Source organism: Coregonus lavaretus (genome assembly GCF_964263955.1).
Source record: "Coregonus lavaretus genome assembly, chromosome: 15".
Taxonomy (NCBI): domain Eukaryota; kingdom Metazoa; phylum Chordata; class Actinopteri; order Salmoniformes; family Salmonidae; genus Coregonus; species Coregonus lavaretus.
Genome location: NC_140002.1, coordinates 39761121 through 39776370, shown reverse-complemented (window position 1 = coordinate 39776370; position 15250 = coordinate 39761121). Strand labels below are relative to the sequence as shown.

General features: G+C 41.4%; 1 protein-coding gene across 2 annotated transcripts in view; it reads left to right on the top strand.

Moving 5' to 3' along the window:
- Positions 1-15250, top strand: part of LOC311142876 (kelch-like protein 13) — a 95549-nt gene that overhangs the window by 30390 nt on the left and 49909 nt on the right. The window lies entirely within an intron of this gene.

The following is a 15250-nucleotide window of genomic DNA, read 5'->3' as shown; positions in this document are numbered from 1 at the left end:
GCTAAATGACTAAAATGTAAAAGATGGGATGAGGAACCACACTGTGTGGTGGTGACAGCATGTGCAACCAGCTGCTTGAGGGTGTGTATGGTATTTAGACGGGCACAGTTCCCTCTGCATCCAGTAGATGGTATACGTTTGTCTGTTCTGGAGTCAGAATCTTGAGGGTCGTCTTGTCTGTTCCTCTGATGCTCATACAGGCGTGTACACACACCTACTGAACAGTACAAATGTCTGACAAAGGCAAGGTGCACAAAAAGCAATGCAAAACAATCTTATGGACAAGCAAGTGTGTGGATGGTCAACACTTCCTTTAATATGGTGTATGTGTTCTTTTTAGTTCAGTGTGTTCCTGCTAGAACAGTGATGGAGTGCGTGGTATAGTGAGACTCTGAGAGAGTACAACAGTGCTCCAGCTCCAGCACCGTGAGGGTGTGTTCCTGCCTTTTGGCCTGTCTTCCAGGGCTGGGGTTGGGGTGTCTGCAGAGCTCAGGAGTCTGCCGCTCGCTCTCTCTCGCTCGGCGGCCCTAATCGCCTCTGAAAGAAGCCCACAGATCGATGCTCATCATGGCTCTGATAAATGCAGCCATTGTCAGGCTTTACTCTAATAGCAGGGTTTGGTTATGGAGGATTAGGCTATCAGTGCTGCCTCCTCCCCTCGTTGTTCCCAGCCTGTCTTGTGCTTTATAATGCTGCTCAGTTGTGGCTTGCAGGGCAGAAGTCAAACAATTGCTTTGTGGTGGTAATAATACATTTTACATGTTTACATTTTAGTCTTAGTCTTATCCAGAGCGATTTACAGTTAGTGAGTGCGTACATTTTTCATACTGGGGAATGATGCAGTTTCTTCAATAGATGTTCGGATGACATTCTGTTTTTGAAAAAAGGTATACGTTTCGTGATGAAACATTACAATGATTGTGAAATTGCATTGGCCTAATTAACTTAGTCCTAAATGTAGAGTTGCACATTTAAAAAGACTATCTGGTGTCATGACAGACCCAGTACCATTTTTAGATGTTTGCCCTCTCCTCTCCAATTGGATGTAGGTATGCATCTAAATAAAGAGTTACATCTTAAGCACCCTAGATACAGGCTGTAGTGCAGTTCACTATAACCTGCACACAGAGCTCAGTTTTCTGATCCGGAGGCAGGCTTGGTGTGTTTGTTCGCTCTCTGTTATTAATTGGTTTGTGTATGGAGACAGTGCAGGTAAGAATGAACATAGTCAACCATGCTTTGGCTCAGCACCATCCCCACTCATCTAACAAAAGGCTTTTTAATCCCTTGGTTTCCTTTGTCTGTGCACCCATAAAAAGATTCTCCCTGCCATCCTTTGAAACCACAGACCGAGACCGAGCACATGACCACCCTGCCTGACAGACCTGGCTGTGTCCTCTGTTGAATGAACTCCACAGTGAATAAGTGGCCCAAGACGACATGGCTCCTGTGAAAATACCTGCAGTGGTTCTTCTTGTGATATTCTCCCTAGTTATGGGACAAGATAGTAAGTCAACCTAGAGGGAGGAGTTAAGGGCAGGTTGGAGGACATTCCCTAAAGTTATAGAGTGAGAAAACAGGAGAGGAGTGCCAATAGGGGTCCCAGCTTGGTTGAGGCTGGCCACAGCTCCACAAGGGGTCATTTTTCACGACGATGTGAGTAGAAGAGATTTGAGAAGTGTGTTGAAACAAAGGGCTAAAGAGAGGGCTTGCCAAAAGGAAGTAGCACACAGGAAATGACATTGCTTTAGACTTCTTGACAGGGCTTTCAGAGCTCTTTGGACAAGAGGAACTGTAATCGTGGAAATGAGCTGCACAGCGCTCTATTCTTGGTTTTATTTTGCTCTAAGCACTTGGGTGGATGTTGATCTGAGGAGGTTGAGGAGAGGCGTTTTAGTGTTCCATCTTGATCAGCTGGCTGCCTCGGGCAAGGCCAAGGTTGACTGCACACTCTGTGTTCCTGTGCGTGATGATTCCCACGTACCGCATAAAAAATACATCGCATTTTAACTCTGCTGATGGTTTTCTCACAAAAATGTTTGCGTTATATAGCGAGTGTGCCCACTCTTGTATTGGCACGTGTGTTCTAGCCAACAGCACTATCTGTGCACTGTTGGCTAGAGCCCACCTTTAGCTTTCATGATGACATTATTATGGACAAAAGAGAGAGAGAATTTTTATTTGTCAAACGGCAGTGAAGCATCGATGATCATGTCACCAGAATAAGACCCTCAATATTTATTGGAAAGCTCATCACCTTGCACTTTCACCACCCTGTGAAGTTAATCATCATTTATTTAATTTGTAGCCTAATAAACTGCATGCTTTCCAGACGAGTCGTAGTGGGAGGACAACATATTTCATCGCGTGACTCCAAGTTTACTTCGTTATGATGGTTATTATATAAATATTTGCGCATTAAAGCATTTTCACTGACATTTCTCGCATAATTAATTTTACCGACACAAAAAGATCCCATCTTGTATTTTGTTTTGTCAACATTTGGAAAGTTTACCACATTTTTTGTTGTTTCCATCAGGCCTGTCATGACATGTACTTTACTCGCATAAAAAGCTTGGCTGGAAACCTGGTTTCGGTAGATGTTTTGTTACTAGTTATAAATTGATGATGTAAAGCTTAATAGATTTAATGGATTTCTCGAAGAAATTGGTGGTTAGAAATTCCAAATGTTATGTATTTCCTTTTTATATCCCAGTATAAACTAGTGGTCTTTTAGGCACTGCTCCATGAGGGTGGGGAGATGCTAGCTGTTTTTTTCCTTCCTTTCTCTACTCCTCCCTCCCTCTACTCCTCCCTATAACAAGCCCAGCACTGCAGTCGCCGCTCCTTTAACAAGGTGTCACTGTTGTTGAGCTGCTGGGCTAGAGTCGACACAGCCTCAAAGGGTGACAGGACGGGAGAGCTTTTCCCCTTCTGACGGGAGATGACTGTGAGCTGGCCTAGTAGGCACAGGAGATCCCATCCGTTGGCTTCTTCTCACTGCTGCCACTAGTGTCATAAGCCTGTGTGTAGCCTGCACTGCTGCAGCCTGTACCACTCTACTGCTGTGGTTGCTGCTCTCCCTCCCACTGATCCGGGAGGGCAGAGTGGGATGGAAGCCCTCGCTGGAAGCCTGTTCGTGGAAATGCTCTTTGCTGTTGTTAGCGCTGTAGCTCCATGCTGGTGACAACAAAATGCCGTTAAAATGGAAAAGCGGTTCTCCTGTCAGCTGGAAATTCCCAGTGCCAGTTCTTAAGACATCCAGGTCCTCGCCGCTCTCTCCTGCCTACATGTGAGTAAAGACAAACATGGCAATCACAGCATAATAAATAGCCCTTTATTATACACCGCATGCTATGGTGGTGGTGGTGTATTTTCTGCTTTCTTTTTCAGTTTAGTTGTGGTGTATTATTTTTGGGTACGTAGAGTCCCCTTCTCTCTTTGCAGCCTAATTGGGCAGAATATGATGGGCGCATTGTTGTGTGTCGAGAGCGGTCGATTTAATACCCTCCTTTGTGCCTGGCCAGCTAGCGGAATGCTGTTCTCTAGAGCAGTGTGGCTCATTATCCATGGCCGTGGCCCATTAGATGTTTGGGGGGTCCAGGACCACATCCACTGCCCCGCCGCCCTCCTTGGGGCTGTGTTTATCCGCCTGCAAAAACTGCTGGCCGCCACAGCAAGCTTGGGAGGAGGCTACATGCCTTTGTCAGGGCGTCTGGCGCACCCTGGTTAAGGAGTTATTGATGTCTGCTGCTGCTCTGGAGTGAGGAAGGGCAGAATAGGGAGGCTGCATCCAAGCTCTCCCCCTCCTGTCTCCCCCTCCTCTCTCCCCCTCCTGTCTCCCCCTTCCGTCTCCCCCTTCCGTGTGAGAGAAGCCCCCCTATCATGTCCTCTGCCAGTCACCCTGCTAGGCTCGCTGAACATAAATGGTGGGGATCAGGTTATCTCCTCACTAGTGAACAGTAACCTGGTTTAATCTGGCTTGGAGAACTGGCATCCTCAGGAGCAAAGACTATATCAGTGCTGCCAATCCTGGCTAGTGTCAAGTGAAAACTAACATCGGTACATTGCTTCGTACTTCAGGCTAGATTGAAAGGCTTATGGTTGTTGATGAATGTGTGTGATTTTTGGCTTCATTATATCAAAATATTTCTAATGGAAATTCAGGCTCTGTTTATAGTTCTTTATAGCAAGAACAATTGAGATTGTCTCAATATGCTATACCATACAGTAGATGGATAATTTATATTAGATATTGAAAGGTGCATTCTGTATCTATCATTGCTGCTTATTACCATAAAATGTCTCAATTCTGAATACATGACTAACAAAGCACATCATATGATTTAACCTTCCCTTTCTATAACCAGAGAAATGCCTTCGGAGTGGATGCATACTGTACCTTTTGTTTAAATTTCAGTTGTCCATGCCCTATTTGAGTAAACTCCCTTAAGCATCGCAGACACATGGAATGTATGAATTTTCCCATCCACACAATTACATTAATGTATAGAACACTGAGAAATTCCCACAGTACCCAAAATTCTGAATATACCTTCAGTGATATAGTGTTCAGTGTTTGAGGTAAATGGCATGGCAGGTAAATCTGTAAAATAAAAATGTATTGAGTCTAAATGTGCACAGTTTTACAGTCACATGAATTCTCTTTCTGAGATATGTTCAGGCTAATCTTTCCTGAACATAAATGCACTCTCACGTGCACTGACTCGAGACTAAACCAAAATGACAGCATTCGAAAGAATTCCTTTTCAATCACAGTCAATTTCAAAATGTTATTCAAGAAACTTTGCCCATAACTGTGTCAGTAAATTTTCCTAAATTGATTTGAATTGAGATGGACTTGACCACAGTCCTGATGGGGTGCTGCTTATAAGCTTAAATTAAGCTGGAGCCACCAATTCTCACATGAGAGTTAGGTTCTCAATCATCTTTAATGTACAGGCCTAGGCTAGAGCTATAAACCAACATATTTTATCATTGCATATAGCTTTTTGTCTCTTCCGTTAGGACATTAAAATAGCTTTTCCCCTGTAAAAATGACAAACAAAAAGAGAGTGGAACTGTAACATTTAAGACTGAGCCAAGCTCTGCCCAGCCCGACCCAGCTGCTATTTTGACTTTTATACGTTGTGTGATGTGTTTTTAGATGGCCAGATGTGATGTTAGCCCTCTGATTATAGGTTCCTCTGTGGTTCCTCCATATAGCCTACTGTAAGGAGCGGAATGGCCTCCATCTGTGTGCGTAGCTTCTCCCCTTTCACTAGATATGGCCGTTTTCAACATGGGGAGAGCAGCATGTGGGGATGTCTGTATGCTAACATCTAACCAGGGATCCAGGGATAGGGTGGTATTTTAGGAAGAGCTAGTGTGTATTAACGTGTGATTGTGTGTTAGCTGGAGATTATTATGGAAACTCGTCTGTGTGTTCGTCTGCAGTGATCCCACTCAGGCCTAAATATAGCCTCTGCCTGTGGTGCAGATGTCATGCTTGGGAGGAATGGCAAAGGTGCACTGCCCGGAAGACCCATGAAATAACTGGAAGTTCAATGGGGATTCAAGACGTTTATCCTTGTTGCAATGCAAAGCCCTTAACAGTTAATTTAATCTATGCCTCAAGGACACTGGTAAAACCAGCAATGATATTCAGCTGTTTATGCTTGCACTATGTAATCATTCTTAAACATTTCCCCATCTGTGTTCCTCAGCTAATGTCCGTAGGATTGTTCGGCCTGTGTTAACCACTGAAAGACAAGGCCATAGGGCAAATTAGTATAGGCTGTACGATCTGCTCAGGAAATGATATCATAGGCCTAACTTTTCATTACTAGGCCTAATTATAAGGTGATTGACAACAAATTAAAAGGAAGTGGATATTTTTTCATGGTGTATGGAGAAGCACAACACCCTGATTTCCTGGTTAGGAAAAAGCCCTGTATAATAGCATCTTAGGGAAAATAATTATTTAAGAAAAATAATAAATAAACTCCAGGCCACTTTTGAACATCTAAAACTAGATAGAAAGTATGTAGAAATTATAATGGACCTATATATTTCCAAATAACTGCCCTTTTTCTGGCCCACGCATCGATTTTGACAAACAAAACGGTCCACAAAAAATCTGTGCGGCCCTCCTTTGAATTTCGAAATCCCGATGTGGCCATCAAGCCAAAAGGTATGCACACTCCTGATCTAAAGGCATCTTACTCTATAATCTTACGTTATTGTCACTCCACAAAGACACAATAGTTGACAATACAAAATACAGATTTTAAAAACAACTCAAATAGCTACAGTTTTGAGACACTAAAGGCAGTCATAGTCAAAACATGGTAAAGTATTTCCTTTGGCTTATCTACAATACATGACATCATCTATACATTATTGGTATCAGTTATTATACATTAGGTCATCTATACACATGTATGCATAAACAAAAACGGAAGTACAGAAGATGGAAGGACATTTAGGCACAAAGAAAGTTCAGGCTTTGGTGTAGGCATTTACATTATTGTTACCTGATAAAATGTCACACAGTTTCTTATTTTCATCTAGAACGTAAACATTTTCATTATGGCTGGACAGTTGACGAAAATAAAGTGCATCCCTAATTCCGTTGTATAACCCACAGTAAAGCAAGGCATGAGCTTCTGTCTCTGTCTCCATCATTACAAAAATAACAGTGTGTATCTAGCCTGGCAGGTACAGCAATGCCATCAATACCATAGGACCCCCCAGTCCACCGTGATAGGCAGCTACATTTCACCTGGTTTGACCTGTTTGATTGTCCAATGTTTTCCACAACACTCCAATACTCAGTAAGCCTACATGTTCTGTGCCCCTGCTTGTCGATTCAGCACGGTTATACAATGAGGACAGCACATCCTCAAAAACCCAATCTAAATGTGATTACACAATACTCAGGATCTTCAACACAATAGTAATAATGCGTGAAAGGTTTTCTTAAAATGTCAGAGTCCTTGCTCTCTCCCCCAGACAGTGTTTTCTGATGAATCATACCTCTGTTTTCACAAAATGGCCACAATTAACCTTTGCTACAGAAATGAATAGAAAGTTGGCTAAAGTGAGAATTTCTTATCTATGTGAATGGATGTAGGCCTTTGCAGGTGGAGGAGATTGGAGAGGATGGGATTTTATTAGTGTTGGTAAGTCTCTTAATAGAATTGACCTTTACGAGAAAGAAGTGAATGTTGTCAAACGCGTGCAGCGCTGTCTGCCACTGAGACAGTCAGTGGAGAATAGGTGCTGCTGTGTGTTTTGTGTGGCTGCTGCTCATAAACTGGACTCACCCCAAGGTTTATTTATGTTCCACACCGCTCAGATAGGATGGCAGCTCTGTGTCTGCATTAGCATATCTTTCTTCCTGACTTTTAAAATTATAAAAGCAAAAATCTGCTGATAATACTGCTGGATAAATGCTGGAGGTCTTAAAGTGTTTCACAGTAAGCGCATTTGGTGCATGATTTGGTGACTCATATTGCGTGACTGGAAACCTTCGGAAGTCTGTTCTCCTTCATATCAGAAATGTCCATTTTCTTGGCATAATCTTTCTCAATAGATGCTCACAAACCACGGCTCATCTTCACACATATTGCATGTAGTGAAATAATATAGCAGGTGATGATACCAGAGGGTTGCATGATCAATCAAACGGTGTTTGTAGCTGCTATATCGTCTTAACAATGGAGTTTGCAGTCTAAATAAACCCTCCTATTAGTAAGAATGTCTGCTGTTTATATTACATCATAGCTGCTTTGTCTAAGTGAACATTCGGAGCGACTTCAAAGCTAGTATTGTAATGCACGTAACATTTCCTGTAATTGAATCAATGTTGTTTTTCTCTTCATTCGAGTGCTTGGTGCTTTCTTTGCATATGGATACAAACACTAACAGCCGTCAACCATTTATTCTCTTCTAGTCAGCAACGTCCTGGTTTCAAAGGTGGTTGGATGAAAAAAGTTAAAAGACACCTTTCGGTTTGATCTGGCCGCTCCCTCAAAGCTTAATTAAGAGGCGAGCGTCAGCTCCCAACAAAGTTAAAAGGGATGTTGGGTAATCAAAGATGAGGATGTGCTAAGTTCAGCCCCTCAGTGAATGTCATTCGCAGGGAGCAGAAGGTCTGGCGCAACATGAAATCACATCACAGCTGCTCCGCACACCAGTACCTGGAACACGCTGTAGTTCATCATTATGAATGATTGAAAAAAATATGTTATGTTAATTCTCTATTTTGAGGATTGTGTTGCTCGTTTCTCATACTTGTCTGAAACAATGTTTTATAAAGCGGTGCAATGTCTGCCTCTGTAACGTAGATAAAGTAGAGGAGAACTGAGCTTATTTGCGTTTCCCAAATGTGTTACAAGGGTCTTTTTCCCTCCTTTGGGGTATTGTTGGACTGGAAGTCATTTATATGGCATATGATGGCACAGGCAGGGTTTAATTGTTGGCATTTTCCATCATGAGGTGCAGCCCAGGAAGCAAATGGTATCATTTGTTTTTTCCTGTAAAGCACATTACGTTGCATTCCATGTCTGAAATGTGCTGTATAAAAGCTTGATTTGATTTCAGCCTGTTTTGGTGTTTGGGGGAATGCATGCTCAAACTATACCATTGTAAAAGTCAACTTGCAGGTTTGGTTGGAGCAGTATGCTGCATAGTTTCGAGCCATTTAATTATACTGATAACCACCTCCCTAGGGGAGACAATTAGCTCTCTTTTGTTGGTGTTTGTGGTGGTAGTGGTGGTGTGTTTCTTTGTTGCAGTATTGTGTCTCTTTTTATATTCTAAGGCCCTATTCCCACTAAGAGATATGAAGGAGAGTCTGAGGAGCAGATTGCCGAAAGAGATTTCTACTTTTAAACTCACATTACATCCTTACCTTACCTTTCATTGTGGCTGGCAACGCGACATTCTTGGTCAGCAGCTCTAATTGACCGTAAATATCACAGTAGCCACTAGCCAGTAAGGACAAACTATTCAACAATGACAGAAACGTTTCTTCTAAAACATAATACACTAAGCTATTGAAAAATGCAACCAAACCATATTCCACTCTTGAATAATGCAATAATTCACTAGCATGTGCAGACAATTAAAAGGTTTAGTTTCTCATCTATAGGCTACTCTCAGTACGCTTTAGCTTCAAGATAAAAGCACAGAGTTGCTAAAAGCATGTCTTCATCAAGTAACGTTATCCTATCAAAAATGAACGATTGACCCTCTCATATAAATGTAAAAGTACATTAGGTCTACCTTACAACATTACAAACCAGGCTTCAATTTATCAATATCAAGCAAATCATTACATGTGGTAAGTTTCCCGTTTTAATGTCACGTGCACAAGTACAGTGAAATGACTTTCTTGCAAGCTCTAAACCCAACGATGCAGTAATCAATATCAATGTAGTAAAAATAACATAAGGTAGAACAAAAACATGAGAAATAGAAATAAGAACACAAGAAAGTAAGTACGCTATATACACAGGGTCATTTCCAGTACCATATTTACAATATGCAGGGATACTGGAGTGATAGAGGTAGATATGTATAAGGGTAAGGTGACTAGGCATCAGAGATATGATACAGAGTAGCAGCAGCGTATTTGATGAATGTATGTGAGTGTGTGTGTGTGTGGAGTCAGTATAAATGTGTGTGCATGTTACAGTGGGGGAAAAAAGTATTTAGTCAGCCACCAATTGTGCAAGTTCTCCCACTTAAAAAGATGAGAGAGGCCTGTAATTTTCATCATAGGTACACGTCAACTATGACAGTCAAAATGAGGGAAAAAAAATCCAGAAAATCACATTGTAGGATTTTTTATGAATTTATTTGCAAATTATGGTGGAAAATAAGTATTTGGTCAATAACAAAAGTTTCTCAATAATTTGTTATATACCCTTTGTTGGCAATGACACAGGTCAAACGTTTCTGTAAGTCTTCACAAGGTTTTCACACACTGTTGCAGGTATTTTGGCCCATTCCTCCATGCAGATCTCCTCTAGAGCAGTGATGTTTTGGGGCTGTCGCTGGGCAACACGGACTTTCAACTCCCTCCAAAGATTTTCTATGGGGTTGAGATCTGGAGACTGGCTAGGCCACTCCAGGACCTTGAAATGCTTCTTACGAAGCCACTCCTTCGTTGCCCGGGCGGTGTGCTTGGGATCATTGTCATGCTGAAAGACCCAGCCACGTTTCATCTTCAATGCCCTTGCTGATGGAAGGAAGTTTTCACTCAAAATCTCACGATACATGGCCCCATTCATTCTTTCCTTTACACGGATCAGTCGTCCTGGTCCCTTTGCAGAAAAACAGCCCCAAAGCACGATGTTTCCACCCCCATGCTTCACAGTAGGTATGGTGTTCTTTGGATGCAACTCAGCATTCTTTGTCCTCCAAACACGACGAGTTGAGTTTTTACCAAAAAGTTCCATTTAGGTTTCATCTGACCATATGACATTCTCCCAATCCTCTTCTGGATCATCCAAATGCACTCTAGCAAACTTCAGACGGGCCTGGACATGTACTGGCTTAAGCAGGGGGACATCTGGCACTGCAGGATTTGAGTCCCTGGCGGCGTAGTGTGTTACTGATGGTAGGCTTTGTTACTTTGGTCCCAGCTCTCTGCAGGTCATTCACTAGGTCCCCCCGTGTGGTTCTGGGATTTTTGCTCACCGTTCTTGTGATCATTTTGACCCCACGGGGTGAGATCTTGCGTGGAGCCCCAGATCGAGGGAGATTATCAGTGGTCTTGTATGTCTTCCATTTCCTAATAATTGCTCCCACAGTTGATTTCTTCAAACCAAGCTGCTTACCTATTGCAGATTCAGTCTTCCCAGCCTGGTGCAGGTCTACAATTTTGTTTCTGGTGTCCTTTGACAGCTCTTTGGTCTTGGCCATAGTGGAGTTTGGAGTGTGACTCTTTGAGGTTGTGGACAGGTGTCTTTTATACTGATATCAAGTTCAAACAGGTGCCATTAATACAGGTAACGAGTGGAGGACAGAGGAGCCTCTTAAAGAAGAAGTTACAGGTCTGTGAGAGCCAGAAATCTTGCTTGTTTGTAGGTGACCAAATACTTATTTTCCACCATAATTTGCAAATAAATTCATAAAAAATCCTACAATGTGATTTTCTGGAGAAAAAAAATCTTAATTTGTCTGTCATAGTTGAGGTGTACCTATGATGAAAATTACAGGCCGCTCTCATCTTTTTAAGTGGGAGAACTTGCACAATTGGTGGCTGACTAAATACTTTTTTCCCCACTGTATGTGTGAGTGTGTGAGTGTGTGTGTGTGTGTGTGTGTGAGCAAATGAAGTGTGTGTGTTGGAGTGCGTGAGTGTGTAGGGTCCTGTGAGTGTGCATAGAGACTAGTGCTGAGCGATAAGTGCTTTTTGAGGTTGTTTTGGTTCGGTTAAAAAATAAAAAACGAAATGCACAGTGCATTATGTGGGTTGAATGCTGTAACAACACAGAATAAAACAATTAATAAAAGTCCCATGATGGTAGTGGTTGTCCATTACTGTTTATCAATTATTAACCATCATTTATTCACTTAAATAAAATATTTCAGTTGTTGTGTATATTATATTTGTTTTATTTGATGACTATTATTTCATTCCAAGTCATCATTTGATCTCTATAGAGCTGCTGCCTATGCTGTCTGACAGAATCACTATTTTAGTAGTTCTTCAAAGTAAATAAGGCATACTTTTAAGACTGCTGTATACCAACTATCAATCACTTAGGTCATGTATTTTCAGGTAGAGATACCTGGCGAAGCAACAGCTGATCTCTATATCACCTCACGATCGTGCATTCTTCTCTCTTCCGAAACACAGACCGGTCAAGTAGATGCACAATGGATTATGGTCATTGTAGTTAATTACCACGTTTTATGCACTAAACTACGTAGAATATTGGCCAGTTGGAAAGTACAACTCCCTAGTACATCGCACAGTTAAAGCTGGATCTGATTTATCTCTCCAGAAACTGTGTGATGTACGCATTGAGCTCACTCCCCCCCACCACTAAAAAACCCAAAATGGAATTCAAATATTTGAACTGAAGTTGGTCAATTAGTAAAGGAAAAAAAAGAAAGAAAATCCTACAGTTTGGTTAATCGCTCAGCACTAGGCAACAGTTGACCAGACTGAAGAACAGACTAATATGGGCTTCCAAATAAAACAGCTCGTTGCAGTGAATTCACTTAAAAAATTGTGACCGAAAACGTGGGTATAAGTGCATTCACTGCAACGAGCTGATTGATATGGAAGCTCATACCCGCCATAAAAAAGATAAAATGCCTTATGATTTGTCAACGTGCACAATTAGTCTGTGCTTCAGTCTGCCTACTGATAACAACCTCATCTGCAGGTAGCCTAGAGAAGCCTATGCGTTCTGGGCCCGGCAAGGGGAAACGTAACATCATTTTTTAATAGCCTAAGCTATGTATTTATAGCCTAAAATAGGCAATTATTTTGATTTAGATTCAAACTTCGTGGTGGCCTTTTTAAACTGACATATTTTTATGGGGATTTTTTTATTATGCTAATTAGATTCAGCAGGGACGCGGATATCGACCATAGGGGGTTAATCCAAAATGATCGACTGGAAGTAATCAATCGACACAATAATGATGACTGTATGAGTATACAGTGGGGGAAAAAAGTATTTAGTCAGCCACCAATTGTGCAAGTTCTCCCACTTAAAAAGTTTGCTAGAGTGCATTTGGATGATCCAGAAGAGGATTGGGAGAATGTCATATGGTCAGATGAAACCAAAATAGAACTTTTTGGTAAAAACTCAACTCGTCGTGTTTGGAGGACAAGGAATGCTGAGTTGCATCCAAAGAACACCATACCTACTATGAAGCATGGGGGTGGAAACATCATGCTTTGGGGCTGTTTTTCTGCAAAGGGACCAGGACGACTGATCCGTGTAAAGGAAAGAATGAATGGGGCCATGTATCGTGAGATTTTGAGTGAAAACCTCCTTCCATCAGCAAGGGCATTGAAGATGAAACGTGGCTGGGTCTTTCAGCATGACAATGATCCCAAACACACCGCCCGGGCAACGAAGGAGTGGCTTCGTAAGAAGCATTTCAAGGTCCTGGAGTGGCCTAGCCAGTCTCCAGATCTCAACCCCATAGAAAATCTTTGGAGGGAGTTGAAAGTCCGTGTTGCCCAGCGACAGCCCCAAAACATCACTGCTCTAGAGGAGATCTGCATGGAGGAATGGGCCAAAATACCAGCAACAGTGTGTGAAAACCTTGTGAAGACTTACAGAAACGTTTGACCTGTGTCATTGCCAACAAAGGGTATATAACAAAGTATTGAGAAACTTTTGTTATTGACCAAATACTTATTTTCCACCATAATTTGCAAATAAATTCATTAAAAATCCTACAATGTGATTTTCTGGATAAAAAAATTCTCATTTTGTCTGTCATAGTTGACGTGTACATATGATGAAAATTACAGGCGCCTCTCATCTTTTTAAGTGGGAGAACTTGCACAATTGGTGGCTGACTAAATACTTTTTTTCCCCCCACTGTACACGATGCAACCCTGCAATGCAGCAAGCTCAGCCCTGTTTGTTTCATTGTCCAATCAAAATTGTCTCTTTGTGTAAAGGGTTTTCATCCTCTGTAGGGCCAGGAGTTTTTCCAGGATTTATTTTTTTTAACCATATGAACTGATTAGATAAAAAATCTGGTCCTATCATAGCCCATATAAAACTTTTTTTACAGTGATTTATTACTATGTCATACGCTACAACTAGGGTCCGGAGATGGTTAGGTTAGCCTACTACCAGACCAGGAAAACTCTGGTGCCCCAGGAAAACAATTACCCACACACCACTCTGGGACCTGTGGTGCCACCTCTGAAATCACCACACAATGTTACAAATGAAAAAACATATCCTATTTGTATGATCTACATTTGACATGTTTTTGGTGGGGATGGGCTTCCATAGTTGTACGTGGCTCAGTGCAGCTGGCAGCGACAATTTCAGAGTATAACAGGCTGTACAATTTCAGGTAAAAACTCAATAAAACAAGCCTCAAATATTAGGAAAATGTCTAAACATTTAAGCTGGTTCAAAAACATTGCTCTGCTATTACCATTTATACTGTAGGAGTGTTGGCTCAACGAGACAATTCTGTTTACACAGCCCTGCTTCAAGGGTGGCAACTGTTGGGCGAGTGTCGAGATGTAGCAAGTACTCATGTTTACATTTGAGTAATATGTGTAGCTGACAGTATTTTTACGAAAAGTGTAGTAAATGTGAAGAGGCGCTTAATTCTAATGATTGTCTCACCAACAGGAAGTGTAGAAATGGCCTGCCAAACAGTATGTCAGTTTGATGAATGAGCGTCTGTCAAATATTTTTATTTCCTCATTGTAGATTGAGATTTCCATTAAGTAATTAGATAGTTTGACAACATTCTGTTTCCCTGCCATTGTTCATGTAGATTTAGTTTTAATCCAATACCTCCCCACTTGTATAAATGAATCCCTCAAACGGATGTGTTAATGAGAGGAAATAGACACTGTTCACATCTCCCATTTGATTAAAGGTGTGCTGCTCTTAAAGGCCCAGTGCAGCCAAAAATGAGATTGTCCTGTGTTTTATATATACAGTATTTCCACACTGAGGTTTTGGATATTTCCTATTTTTCACTAGTGTGCGGGTTTCCATCTTTCTAAGCACACTATGAGGTTGGAATAATACTGTGGAATTGTGAAAATGATGATAATGCCCTTTTAATGTAAGAGCTTTTTGAAAAGACCTTTTTTGGTGGGACGGAGTTTTGACCTGCCTGGTGACATCACCAGGCGGTAAATTAGTTAAAAGATCAATAAGAAAGAGAGTTCCAAACCTCTCTGCCAATAACAGCTAGTTTTCAGTTTCCCTCTCCCCACTCCCAGACAGTCCAAGCAGAATTCTTGCTTGAGAAATTGCTCTTGTAAGAAGCTATTTTTGTTTCTTTTTGATCATTTTAATTGAAAACAATCATAGTAAGGTACTTAATTGTTACCCAGAAATGATTAGATATTGAAATAAAAACATCTGCATTGGGCCTTTAAGATGCAAGTTTTCATTATAGTCATCATCCAATTTACAAAAGCAATTAAGACGCATCGCACGCCTACCCCCCATCCAATTTAATTAATTATTCCCTGATGTATTTCTAAGAAATGGTTCACGGT